Source organism: Grampus griseus, assembly GCF_964374135.1.
Source record: "Grampus griseus genome assembly, chromosome: 12".
Taxonomy (NCBI): Eukaryota; Metazoa; Chordata; class Mammalia; order Artiodactyla; family Delphinidae; genus Grampus; species Grampus griseus.
This window is the reverse complement of record NC_139006.1, coordinates 12,350,633-12,364,213: the sequence shown is the minus strand read 5'-3', so window position 1 is coordinate 12,364,213 and position 13,581 is coordinate 12,350,633. Positions and strand designations below refer to the sequence as shown.

The 13,581-nt window shown below is 50.6% G+C and overlaps 1 protein-coding gene across 6 annotated transcripts in view; it reads right to left on the bottom strand.

The window, feature by feature from the left end:
• Positions 1 to 13,581, bottom strand: part of SPRING1 (SREBF pathway regulator in golgi 1) — a 258,918-nt gene that overhangs the window by 45,376 nt on the left and 199,961 nt on the right. For 2 of the 6 annotated variants that reach the window (XR_014297569.1, XR_014297570.1), the window contains one exon: positions 250 to 291. The exons of the other annotated variants lie outside the window; for them this stretch is intronic. The gene's annotated coding sequence lies outside the window, so the exon portion shown is untranslated. The remainder of the gene's footprint in view (positions 1 to 249; positions 292 to 13,581) is intronic. 6 annotated transcript variants of the gene reach the window in all.

The following is a 13,581-nucleotide window of genomic DNA, read 5'->3' as shown; positions in this document are numbered from 1 at the left end:
TATTCTCTCCTCTCCAAAACTCAGGTCCCTGCTCTGGCAGCTGAAGGATGTCTCCGTTGGCTGGGGCGGGGTGGGGGGCACTCTCATCCAGCTGTGCATGCAGGGGCTAAGGGAGGCGAAGGAAACCACCAAACCTCAGAGGACCCGGGTGCCGGAGAGGGGCTACCTCTGGGTGCTCTTTAAGCAAAAGCTACGATCTCTGACAGTCCTGGGCTCCTATCCTGCGACTTCCAAGGTATGTGAGCTTACCTTGGTCTTGCCTTCAACTCTGGCCTTTCAAAACAGCCTCATCTGTAAAACGAGAGAGAAAATCCCTACTTCGTGCGGTCATTGGGAGAATTAAAGAAGAAAATGTACAAGAACAACTTAGACGAGGCCTTCGGAAACGGTGATGAGAAAGATGAAGACCTTTCCAAGCCTGTTTGTGTCTGGCCCTGAGTGGTTACAGTGGGCCATAAAGAAAGATGGCCCCTGTCCTTTAGTAATATTGGAAGACTGCCACAAACGTGTGAAATTATTAGAAAGCCATTAAAATACACAACAGTAGCAAGTGACTGGGATTTAGTGCAGCCCGACTGGGATCAGGTCTTACAGGGGGTCACAGAGGCGGTAGGAAGAGTAGGATGACTAACTCATCCAAGTTTGCCTGGGACTTGCCTGGGTTAAGCACTGGAAGTTCCACATCCTGGGCCAATGGGGAGGGCTGGTCACTCTGTGTGGAGGAGGTAACTTCACACAGGCCTTGAAGGAATTATTCATTCATTCATTCATTCATTCTCTGAACATCGGTTGAGACTCACCATAGGCCAGGCTCTTTGAGGCACTGGGCACACTGGACACAGCCCCTGCCTCCAGAGCGCTCGCATAGGCATACTTGCACGCACACCTACTGGGTGCCAGGCACTCGGGTGCAGTAACAGCAAAGATAAGTGATGTCGTTTCTCATCTCAAGATGCTCACATCTACTTGGGGAGAGGATGGCAGGTAATTCCCTCCAGTGCGGGAAGGGCTGCTGCAGAATTTGGTGACTGGATAGGCCTCAGGAGAGAAAAGGGACTCCCAACCCTATTAGGGCGGGGGGTGGGGTTCAAGGAGTCTTCTGGAAAGAGGTGGCGCTGAGAGGTGGCAGGAGCTGGTCAGAGGAATAGGGAAGGGTGTTGAGGCAAAAGGATTGGCTGGAACACAGGTAGCCAGGCAGGGGCCCACAGGAAACACAAGTATGGTGCTTTGGTGCCGAGAGGAGGCTCGGGCCCGCGGCGGGGGGGCGTCAGGATGAGGATGGGCAAGGAAAGGGCAGGGGAAGGAGGGCGTCTGTTTTGCAAAGGCACAGAGCATGGAGCTGGCAGGACCCGTGGATGGGTCTTGACTGAAGGGAGGTGTTTAGGGCCTGTACCCACTCTGGCTGGGGATGGGGCAGCTGCCCTGGCTGCTGGCGCAGAGCACTGTGGGAAGGTGCAGGGGAGGGAAGACATGCATCCTTGGCTTCAGGACCAACAACTGCTGGGAGAAACAAGCAGAAGAAAGAAAAGTCAGGACACACTGGACGCCATCCTATGCTTGGGCCCCAGTTTGGGGGATTGGACGGTGGCACTGCGTCTTCCTTGGAGTTTGGGTCAGAGATGCACATTGTCCCTACTTGTCCTATAATTGTTTCTGTCCAATGAATAAACCCGTGTTGAGCATCTTGGAGCTGGGCCCCATTACTGAGGAGACAAAACTGGATACTGTGAGGGAGAGAGACCTGAGGGTCTCACCTTGGGGCTCGAGGGGGCGTGGGTGGTCAGGGAAGGTCTCCCTGAGCTGACCCCACAGTGATCCAGAAGTAATAGTCTTGGGAAGATGCGGGGAGAGGAGGAGTCTTCCAGGCAGAGGGAACAACAAGTGCAAATGCTCAGAGGTGGGAACAAGCAGCAATATGCAAGGAACAGAGAAGCCAGGATGGATGGAGTGGGAGATTGGGGGACGTGGGAGGTGATGCAGGTACAGAAGTGGGCCAGGGTCAGATCAAGGCTGGCAGAAGTGAAAGGTGAGTGAAAAGGCTCTCATTCTCATTGGACACTGAGGCCCAGACAAACAAGCTACCTCTTGTGACACAGCATGTTAGCATCAGAGCTGAGGTTAGGACCCAGGACCCCGACTTTCTGATTTCCTCTCGATCTGATCCTGTTTCCTCCTCTGGAGAGGTGAAGACAGTGACTCAGCTGGCGGTGTTGGAGGAGAACTTTCAAGGCTCTGCTGCCACCCGCAAAAAGGCTTGGCTTGTCCAGGCAGTGGGGCACTGCCCCCAGAGCCCAAGAGCCAGCCTGTGTGCTCTGCTGCACAGCCTTTATGTCTGCCCCTTAATTTCCAGGCCTTTCAATTTACCAATCTCAGATAATTTTACAGACATGGTGTGTGTGCCTGGCTGTAATAACCGTCTGTTGAATAAATGACCCCTTCTGTCTTGACTCACAGGTAGTTAAACCTCATGCTGAGAGCAAAGGTGAAGTAGCTGGGGCTGGGGGCTGGGGGCGGTTTGCTTTGCCAGTGACCTGCAGGCTGTCTTCACTCTTGGGGGCTTCAATTTGTCATTGATAGAACATGACTAACAATGTTTATTTAACTCCTTTGGTGTTTTGGAACTACTTAAGCAAAAATATTTGGCATAAGAAACACTTCCTGAATTCTGTTGTTGGGTCCCCCTGGTCTAGCTCCCCAATTTTCCTCTAGGGAGCCACCTCTCCCCTGCCACCCCTATGCACAGTCCCTGGGCTTCAGGGATCATGTGACTCTGGACTGGCCAACCAGAACCCTGCATTTCCTGGACAAAGGGAGTGAATCAGAAATGGGCATGTGGCCCAATCAGAACCAACAGGACACAATGATTTTTGTTACAGCCTTTGGAAAAGGCTACTCACTCTCCTGCTGGACTCGAACCTGGGAAAATTGACAGGAGCTGCGGGCAGCCATTTCATGGAAATTGAGAGTGGAAGCAATACGGAGTTCTGGTGACATTTGTACTCCTAGATCCAACAGTGCCTGAAGTGCACCTCTCCTCTAGGCTTTTCAGTTGTGTGCATCAAGAAATTCCTCATTTTGCTTAAATCAGCTTGAGTTGGGTTATAGCCTACTTGAAACCTAAAGAGTCCTGATATGATCAGCATGTAGACTGGGGTCAGCAAAACACGGCTCATGGGCCAATTCCAATTTGCTGCCTACTTTCCCCCCTCCATTAAGGACTTTAGTGAGATATAATTTACATAAATTTATTCACCCATTTAAAATGTAAAGTTTGATATTTTTTTGTGAATATATACAGTCATGCAACTGGCACCAAAATCAATTTTGGGAACATTTCTATCCACTCCCAAGATTTCCCTCTTGCCCCCTCTTTTTTTGGCTTTATCAGTAAATGAAATTTTTTTTTTTTTTTTTCTGGGCTACGCCGGGCGGGTCTTAGTTGCAGCACGCGGGATCTTTAGTTGCGGCATGCGAACTCTTAGGTGCAGCATGAATGTGGGATCTAGTTCCCTGACCAGGGATTGAACCTGGCCCCCTGCATTCGGAGCACAGAGACTTACCCACTGGACCACCAGGGAAGTCCCAGTAAATGAAATTTTTAATAGCAGCTTTACTGAGATGTGATTCACATACCATAAACGTCGCTCATTTAAAGCGTACAATTCAAAGGCTTTTAGTACAGTCACAGATAGGTGCAACCATCACCACAGTCAATTTTAGAATATTTTCATCACTTCAAAAAGAAACCCCATATCTTTTAGCCATCAGCATCCCCCCTCCCCCGCCCCCAGTCCCTTGATTCTCCCCACTCCAGTCCTAAGCAATTACTAATCTACTTTCTGTCTCTATGGCTTTACCCATTCCTGACACTTCGAATAAGTGGAATCATACAATAGGAGCGTTTTGTGTCTGGCTTCTTTCACTTAGCATAATTCAAGGTTCATCTGTGTTGTAGCATGTATCAGATGTACTACATTGCTTTTTATAACCAAATAATATTCCACTGTATGGACAGACCACATTTTGTTTATCGAGTCATCAGTTGATGGACATTTGGGTTGTTTCCACTTTTTTTTTTTTTTGACTATTATTTCATGACTATTTTGCTGCTGTGAACATTAGTGTACAAGTTTTTGTGTAAACATATGTCTTCAATTTTCTTGGGTATATACCTAGGAGTTGGATTGCTGAGTCATGTGATAACTCTATGCTTGACCTTTGAGGTACCATGTTTCCCAAAGTGCTATACCATTTGACATTCCCACCAGCAGTGTATGAGGATTCTGACTTCTCCACATCCTCACCAACTTTTCAATTATCGTCATCCTAGTGGGTGTAAAGTGTTGTCACCTGTTTTTGTAAATAGTGTTTTATTGGAACACAGCCATGCTCATCTGTCATTTCCATATTGTCTATGGCTGATTTTATGCCACAAGGGCAGAATTGAACAGTTGAAAAAAGATGATGTGTCCTGCAAAGCCTAAAATATTTACTATTTCGCCTTTTACAGAAAAAGTTCACCAAGCCCTGATTAAGACCCATCCTTCCACTTTTTTGTAACAGGAAACTTAGGCCCAGAGAAATTATATCTCTACCCTGGGGCACACAGCCAGGACTGGAATCTTTCTGGGCCTTAGTTCCTACATTTATAAATCGGGAAACAATATCACAAGATGTGGTGAGAATTAAATAAAGCAAGGTCAGTAAAGTGCTTAGCCCAGGGGTAGACATTCATTAAATGCGACACTTCCCTAGAAGCTGAGGTGCCTGACACCTAGTCTAATGGTCCACCCACCCCCTAATTTCCCAAATAGATGCTTTTTCAACTGGTTAGCTGGACTCAGCTGAGTTACTAGTGTGTGAACTGACACTTCGTTACCCTGATCTGGAGAAGCCTAAACGTGCATCGGACATAAAAATTAGATTCATGCTTCTGGTAACATCACTCAGCATGAAGAATGGAGTCCTCTTTCCTCTCCCACGTCCTTTCTTCTCTGCTGTCCCGTGGGCCTCTGGCACGCCATTGCTCTTGCTGGCCTGCAAGCTGGCTCTCACAGCTCTGCAGCCTTCACTCCTTCCTAGTTCTGTGTCAAAGGGTCCCCTCTCTGGTCGCCATCGCCACCTCCTGCCTGCACGCAGCTATGTACCACGAAACAGGCCACCCTTCCGTGGTCGAGAACATGGGCTCCATCCGAAGTCAGTCAGGTCAGGGGTGGGATCTGGCCCCGGGACCTCGGATGCTACTCAGCCTCTCTTGGCCTCAGTTTCCTTAGCTGCATAATGGGGACAGCCGTGTCTGCCTCTTAGGGCTTCCCTGAATATTAAAGGAGCTGAATGTATGAGAAGTCCAAAGCACAGCGCCTGGCAGGGTTTAATAAATGTGTTCTTGGAAAAGGAGGGGTAGAAAACAGCAGCCATGTTGCAGCTGTGCCAAGCCCTTTCTGTACATCCTTCCCATTTTACAATGGGGATGGCGGCTCAGAGGCATGAAGTGAGCCCCCCGAGGTTCCAAAACAAGTGAGGGGCAGAGTTCTGTCCCTAACTTCCTGTGCCACCTCAGGCCAGGCCTTTCCCCTTTCTGGGCCTCATGTCCCCATCTGTCCCCATCACTGGACTGATGATCTAGAAGTCCTCATCCCGTTCTAGGTCTAGGGTCCTACCTCCCTCAGAGTCCATCTCCTGGGAGGGGGGAATGGCTTACCCCTCATCTGGCCTCCTGACCAGCAGGCAGTGCCCACATCTCTCCCACTTGCTGCCCTCCGTTCCCCTGCCCTTCCTTCTCTCTTCTCTGCGGCTTAAGAGCATCACCTGACTCAGCCAGGGAGGGCGGGTTTGGGGTCCTACAGGTGTTTCTACTCCTGGCTAACTTGTTTTCACCAAGTGCCAGTCTGACAGTTCTGCAAACCTCTCTTCGAGCTGGAAATGGGGGTTTACTGGCACTGCTGCAGCCAGGTCCAGAGAGAATCTTTTCTCAACTCGGATTCACGAAATGACTCCTCTTTACCAGCCCTCTCATCTGAGTCAGCTGTCCAGGGTGCTGTAAAATATGTAGGAAGAGACCCCTGATGGGAACTTCAATCTTGACAGTCACTCTCCCTGGAGCGGCTGTCTGCTCACTTCCTGCCACCTGTTCCCACTCTTCATGGCTGACTCTTTCTCCTCCTTCAGGTCTTGTCTAAAATGTCACCTCCTCAGAGAGGCCCTCCCAGATTGCTGGTCTAAGTAGCCTCCTCCCTCCATTCTTCTCATCCTCATTTCCTGTTTGCTTCCTTCGGCACACTTAACCCAAGACAATGTTACACATTCTTGTTGATTTATCTGCATACTTGTTGAGTATTCCAGGTTCCGGGAGGGGGGTGGAGGGGGCAGCAGGGCCCGTATCTGGGTTTTTCATCCATCTATAATAACCCAGCTCTGTCAGTGCCTAGCACATAGTAGGCGCTCAGTGCCTTTTGGGTGAATGAATGAAAACCTTGTTTGGAGCAGTGAGGGAAGTCCGGGGAAGCTGCTCTTTGGCAGTGAGAACACGCTGAGCCAGAGGGTCCTCCTGCAGGGAGCTGACTTCATCGCCAAACTTGTCCAGAGGCTACAGGGCTGCACGGAGGGTACTGTGTGTGTACAACTATTTTCACAGCTTTTCAGACTTCCGAATAAGCTGCCTTCCCAAGAAAACACATTACACAGAGCCTCCCCACCCCCTCCCGCTCAGCCAGCCAGTGTCCCAAGGACCAGCCCTTTGTTTATGATAATAAAGCAGGGCCATGGCAACGCACTGTGATGTCACGGGAGTGTGAGGTCATAAATCCTTCCAGAGGAAGAACAGGATGGAGCGGACACAATGGATTCCGAGCCTCCCCTGGCCTGGCTGGGGCTGTTGCTAGATACGTTTTTCTTATACCGAGTGGCTCATTTCTTTTTTCTGTTTTTTTTCATTCTCCCTCTTTTTTTTTAATCCCCCCAAAATTAAAATAAATAAATAAAAGTTTTAAAAGACTCTGAGTGGAAAGATTTGTCCCAGGAATTTCCTGTTGGCTAATGTCCAGTTAGCAGGGAACACCAGCAGTAATGTGAACAATGCTTGCTCGTCCCGGACCTGCCACGGGAAAACTTCCCCAATTCCCCAGTTTCATGGCTCAAATAGGGCAGAGCCTTGGAGAGTTACTGGGCTCAGGACCATGGGGTTTGCAAGGAAATCTTTCTCTTGCTCACTCTCTCCGTCTTCCCTTCCACTCAATCCTTCTCTCTCTGGCTCTTTCTCGGTCTGCTTCTCTTTTCGCTAACCTCAATCTGTCCTACCTTCTCTTAGTCTGGTTTCCTCTCTCTCTCTTTCCCCCACAACTCTCAGTATGTCTCCTTCCATCTCGCTCTCCATCTCTCAGTCTTGGTCTGTGTTTTTCTTTCTTGGGAGTTCTTTCTCCTGCTGAGTCTGTCTCTCCCAGTCTCCCTTGGTCAGCCTCACTGTTTTTTTGTGTGTTTTTTTTTACCGCACCATGCGGCACGTGGGGTCTTAGTTCCCCGACCAGGGATCGAACCTGCACCCCTGCATTGGAAGTGTGGAGTCTTAGCCACTGGACCGCCAGGGAAGTCCCCCAGCCTCACTGTTTTTGACTCGCTGTCGATGTCTCTCTCTCTCTTGCTCACTTTCCTCTTGTCCTTCCCCTGTGCTCATGTTACTATAACAAATCAACATTTCTGACTGAGAGGACTGAAGGGGAGGCCCGCTGCCCAGGCTTTGTGATCTGCAAGCTGAGCGGTGAGGGGTCCAGGTTTCTGGCAGGGGGCTCCAAGTGGCAAGAGGCGCATGGATGTGGGACATCTGCACCCACTCAAGGAACTTGTTAGGCCTGTGACTTGGGAACTGCACGCGCAACTGGAGAGAGCATAGCCTGCAGTCTGCCAGGGCCTACAGACCTTTTGGCGACATACACCTCCCCCAGCCAGCCCCTTCTCTGATGCTCGTTTGGTGAGGGAAGGAGAGGATGGGAGGCAGCAGGGAGACTCTTCCAGTCGCTGGCCACCCCAGGGCCCTTGTCCTGCCCACAGCCTCCTTCTGACTATCCACACTGTCCTGCAACAGCCCCCAGCATATTTCACCTAAACTCAGGTTTTTCCGCCTCAAACCTACTGACATGTGGGCTGGATAATTCTTTGGTGAGGGCTGTCCGATGCACTGTAGGATATTTAATGGCATCCCTGGCCTCCACCCACTAGATGCCAGTAGCACCCCTCCTCCCAAATTGTGACAACCAAAAATGTCACCAGACATGGCCAAATGTCCCCTGGGGTGGGGGTAAAGAAATCACCCTGGTTGAGACTCACAGTTCTAAGCCATCTCTGTGCCTTTCCTTCTACCCGATTCCTCACTCTCATCTTTTCCCTTGCTAAAATCATCCACGGCTCCCTATTATAAGTGTTATGACTATTACTATTTACTATTACTACCATGCAAACATCTATCTGGGACTGTCTATGTGGCCAGGAACTGGGCTAAGTGCTTTGTATATGTATGAACTAACTTCCCAGCACTATCTCATAGGGCTGGTGAGGTTGGTCATGATAAAGCAACGCTTCTTAGCCCAGGGCTAAGCCAGTAGTTATCACTATTATTGCTACTGCATGTGGGTCTTAGTTTCCCTAAGCCCTTTCATGCCTCTGTGCTTTTGCACCTGCCCTTCCCTCTACTTGCATGGACCTCACCCCCTTTCTCCACCTGGCATCCTCCCCCTCTTCCCCCAGGACCTGGTTCTGATCTGATTGGTTCTCTAAAGACTTTCCTCAGGGCCTGGAGCACCCTTGGGCTCCTCCATTGGAGGCTCTTATCTCTTTTTCAGCAGTTCCCATAGTGGGCCCCTGCCCACCCCCACCTCTGCACGCTGGGAGCTGGGGGTGGGGGCAGAGGCGATGGCTCACTCATCTCTGTGTCCTGGTGGCAGACGCAGTTGGGGCTTGGCGATCACTGAAAATTCTGATGAGAGTAGGTCAAGTACCTTGGGTGGGAAGCCTATGATAGGGGCAGAAAAAAGAGGAGCCGGCCCAGCTCCAATTCTTCTCTCCCCATCTTGCTCCTCACTGCCCAGCCGCCCTCTCTTACTGACGCCAAAGGTGGCCACGTGAACCAGGCCTGCCCAATCAGGGGAAGTCCCACCCCCCCAGCCACAACAATTGGCTCATGGATGGGCACATGACTCAACTTGGTCCAATGACATTTTTTGGAACAAAGAAGACTTAAAGGCAATCCTGAGGGTCCCTGCAGCCTTCATGGCACCTGGAGGGGAATCCAAATTGAGAGAGACAGGACTGAAAAATGGAGCGAGAGCCCGGATGTCACTATTTGAAGCCCTGGGGCAGGTGATGCCTGAAGTCTCCACCTTGAACTCCCCACTTCTGGGGCTAAAAATTTGCCTATTTCCTTGAAGCTGTTTGGCGTGAACTGTCTGTCCCTTTATGTCACACCCCCTGACTTCCAAACCTGTGCCCTCTGAGCTTCAGTGCCTCCTACAGTGCTCTTCCAAGTCCTCCTTGCTAGAGAGCCCTTCATGCTTATGATCTCAGACCCAAGAGCTCCAAAATTGATGAGGGACACCTGGGGGTCCCCTTAGCTCTGCACGCTGTTTGCTGCCTGCCCTCCCTCAGCAAACTCAAGGGGGTACTTAGATCAGGAACTGAAAACACATCCTTAGGTCCCCAGGGAGGAAGAGGGGAGTGCCGAGTGGCTCTCACCTTGGCGTCTGTCTGATCAGTGTCAGATCAAGACACGAGGCCTCCCCAACGAACAACGGCAGGCCGGGCGTAGGGGCGAGCTCACCTGGCCCACAGCTGCACGCCTCCCCGTGAGAGATGCACAGAGCGCTCCGACTTCCGCCACAGCCCCACATCTCCGTGCACAGCCCTGACCCCCTGACCCCCACGAGCTTGGGCAAAGGCAACTCACTGAGAAGTGAGCCGTGGAGGACGGGGGCGCAGGGCCCCAAAGTCACTGATGTGGATGCAACTGCACCTTCCAAAATGAACCACAGATGGGCAAGTGTGCTCATGTGTGTGCGAGCCCAGTGCGTGAACTACCGTGCATAGCATGCCGCAGATCGCACGTTCATACTAACAGCATGGTTTGGGCGCGCTAGAGACATGCCCGCATGTGCACATGCACACATGCCTCTTGTGTTAAGCACTTTCAAGCACCTCTCCACACAGGATTCTGAAATCCTAAACCGGGAACAAACATGGGGCATGGTGCTTTTTGGGCAGCGAGTGTAGGTAAAAACCAACAGACAGCCCTTCACGGTACCCAAGGTGTCCTCCAGGCTGTCCAAATGTAACCATCCCCCAGTATCTGGGGTTCTGGAAGGCACCCCAAACTCAGCTGCTTTCCTACCACTTCCCACCCTCCGGCCCAGATGGTGCCTGCAATATAATCGAGGTATAACCCCCTCAAGGCTGCGAGCCATGGAATAAATTTCGAGCCATGCTATAAACTGTGCTTTTGGATGTCATTGAGCGCTCCCGTGCCAATGACATCACTGTTTCCATGGCAACTAATGTAATTAACATGAGAGAAAGTGCAAGGAGAAAGAGAAAGGAAAGAGGGAAAACACCAAGTCTAACCCCAAACAGAGCAAATTACACGGTGCGGGAGAGGGAGGGGGAGCGAGGGGCCTATAAAATGTTTTACTGCCACTTGTTAGAAAGGCCCGACATAACTCTGTTCATGGCTGCAGGAGTAATGAGATCATGTGCAAACTGTATCTCTCGCAAAATACAGAAAGGGCTTTGTCGCCTTCACAGTTTATGGAGTTGAAACAGACGAGCCTGCTCCAGGTGAAGCAGGAACACCTCCACCTCCCTCCCTGCTCAAGGTTCTTATTAAGCCAGAGTCTACTCCACCCAGGGCCCGGAGGGACTTAAACAGACGGCGGGTTTGGCCCTCTGGGCATTCACGTCCTCAAACAGGCAGCAGGGACACATTGAAATATATCCAAGTGCGAAGCAGAAATGGGCAAAATGATGCAGCACTTATACTTGGCTGTATACGGTGACGACACCTCACATCCAAGTCACGCTTTCCCGCACCTAAGAGACCCGCGTGCATTATCTTGATCAAGCTTAGTCCTAGGCACCTCGTGTTTTACACCCGTTCTACAGATGAGCACATCGAGGCTCGGAGAGGAAAGCACACTTGCCTGAGTTGGCTGAGCTGAGTCTAGAACCCAGCTCTGTCCAACTCCTGGCACAGCAATCTCTCTACCACCTCAGGGTCTTCCCAACGGTTCCACAGCTGTCAGCCAACTCTGGGTGGGGCTGGAAGAAACCCCTAGTCCAACCCTGGCTTGCATGCTGTGTGCAGAATAAGTTAAGTCATTCTTCCTCACTGCGCCTCAGTTCCCCCAGTTATCCATTACTTGGTGACATTGGGCCTTGCATGGCCCAGAAGGGCTGTGCCCTCCGGGTCCGTGGCCGGCCTCAGGTCAGAGTCAGCTGGGCCCACAAAAATGCCACCTGCAGGGCTCCATCCCATGGAGAGGTGGGGTTCCTCAGAAAGATTTGGGGTACAGTGTGGGGTGGGGACACTAAGGACAGTGAGGGCAGGACTGGCTATGTGTGGAGCCCAGTGCAAACTGAAAATGTGGGGCTCTTGTTCAAAACAGAGGAACGGGGCTGTTAAAAGTACTAAAATATAAAAAGCTTTCTCTTTCTCTCTTGACCTGAGTGCTTTTATTAGATATTCAATGTTGTGCTCTCTCGGGCATCGAGATACTTGGGGGCAAGTGCAGACCTGGGTACCCAGGGCCCCGCCATGACTTGGCATGCACTCATGCGTGGCCCACTGGCTGCTGGATCCCCTCCCACCAGCCACCGGCCTAACTTGCTCTCCCCTGGGTAGGGTGGGGAAACTGACCAGGACCTCTTCCCTTCCCACAGGCCTGTCACCCTGGTCCTGGTGGGCAGGTGACCCCACGGGTATTGCGGTCTCCGTGCCAGACCCCGCTTAGCACCTGAACTGGGGTGTGTAATAGGCTTGCCCCCTCTGAGCTGCCTGCTGAATGCACCATGGCGCTGCCAGTCTAGGGTACAGATGGTTGCCACTCTGTCCCCACTCTGAGATGCCACAGGACACACAGGCCCAACCCCAACTCTGCCTATAGTGCCCATAGTCCTGCCAGGGACAGAGTGGCAGCAGTCACTGGGTGGGGCTGGGGAGCAGGCAGAGAGAATCCATTCTGGGGAGATGGGAAGGCAGCAGGAGCAAGACCCCAAGGTCAAGGCTCTACGCCCTCTGTGCACGTTGCATTGTCCCATCAACTTCCACTTACAAAAGAAATCCAAAGATAAAAGTATTAAGAATTTCAAGATGGTGACAGCCCAGCCTCAATCACCAAGTGCGTGCCCTGTGGGGTGGCACCTGTCGCCTGCCCATGCAGCCGGCCCCAACCATGAGTCTTGTCAGCTGTGATTATAAGTAAGATTTCACACGGTGGAAACAAAGAAAGATTCCCTAGCTAGAAAGAATGTGAACTGTAAATGATAAAAAGATAACCCCCAGGAGGAAAAAAAGTAACTTTACAGGAGAGAAACCTGACAAACACTACCTCAGCCAGGTGATCAAGGTCAACCTCGAGTGTAAGTCAAGTTGATAGTGTGTACTCTTCATGTGATGTGAGAAGCATGGCACTTTACCTCTGTGCTCTTCCTCCCTAATACCTATGACCCCAGTCTAATCAAGAGAAAAACATCAGACAAATTTTAATGGGGGGAGCATCCAGCAAAATCCCTGACCACTGCTCCTCAAAACTGCCAAGGTCATCAAAAACAAGGAAAGTCTGAGAAACTGCCACAGACCAGAGGAGGCTAAGGAAACACAATGACTAAATGCAATGTAGCAACCCGGATGGGATCCTGGGACAGAGCGTGGACCTTAGGGAAAAGCTAAGGAAATCTGAATAATGAAGTATGGGTTTTAGTTAATAATAATGTATTAATATTGGTTCACTCATTGTGACAAATGTACCAGACTAATGTAAGATATTAATCATAGGGGAAACTGGGTATACGGTATACAGGAACTCTTGGTATTATCTTCATAATTTTTCTGTAAATCTAAAGCTGTTCTAAAAAATGAAGTCTATTAAAAAAAGATACTCCCCCAAACCCCCTCCCCAAATCCCCCTGACCTAGTTCAAGGCCTTCCTGGTATAGATGAAGGCAGTACAGTGAAGTGGTCACAATCATGGGCTCTGGAGGCAGGATATCTGGGTTCAAATTCTGGCCCTGCCACTCTGCTGTGTGACCTGGGCAACTGACTTTACCTCTCTGAGCCTTAGTTTCCTCGTGTGTCAAAAGAGAGTGAGAGTAACAGGGATCAAAGTGGTAACTTCAGGTGAAGCTCAAAGTACGGAATCTGGCCAGGCTAGTGATGCTGTACCGAGGGCTGGGGACCCATCTACGGATACGAAGTAGCCAAGTCTTTTCCAACCACATCGGAGCAACCCTGGGACAGAACATGTCTTTTGAACATATCCACATACAGAAACGGCTTGATTTACATGATGGCCCTATTGAGTCAAGGTGACTCTTAATTGGAAATGC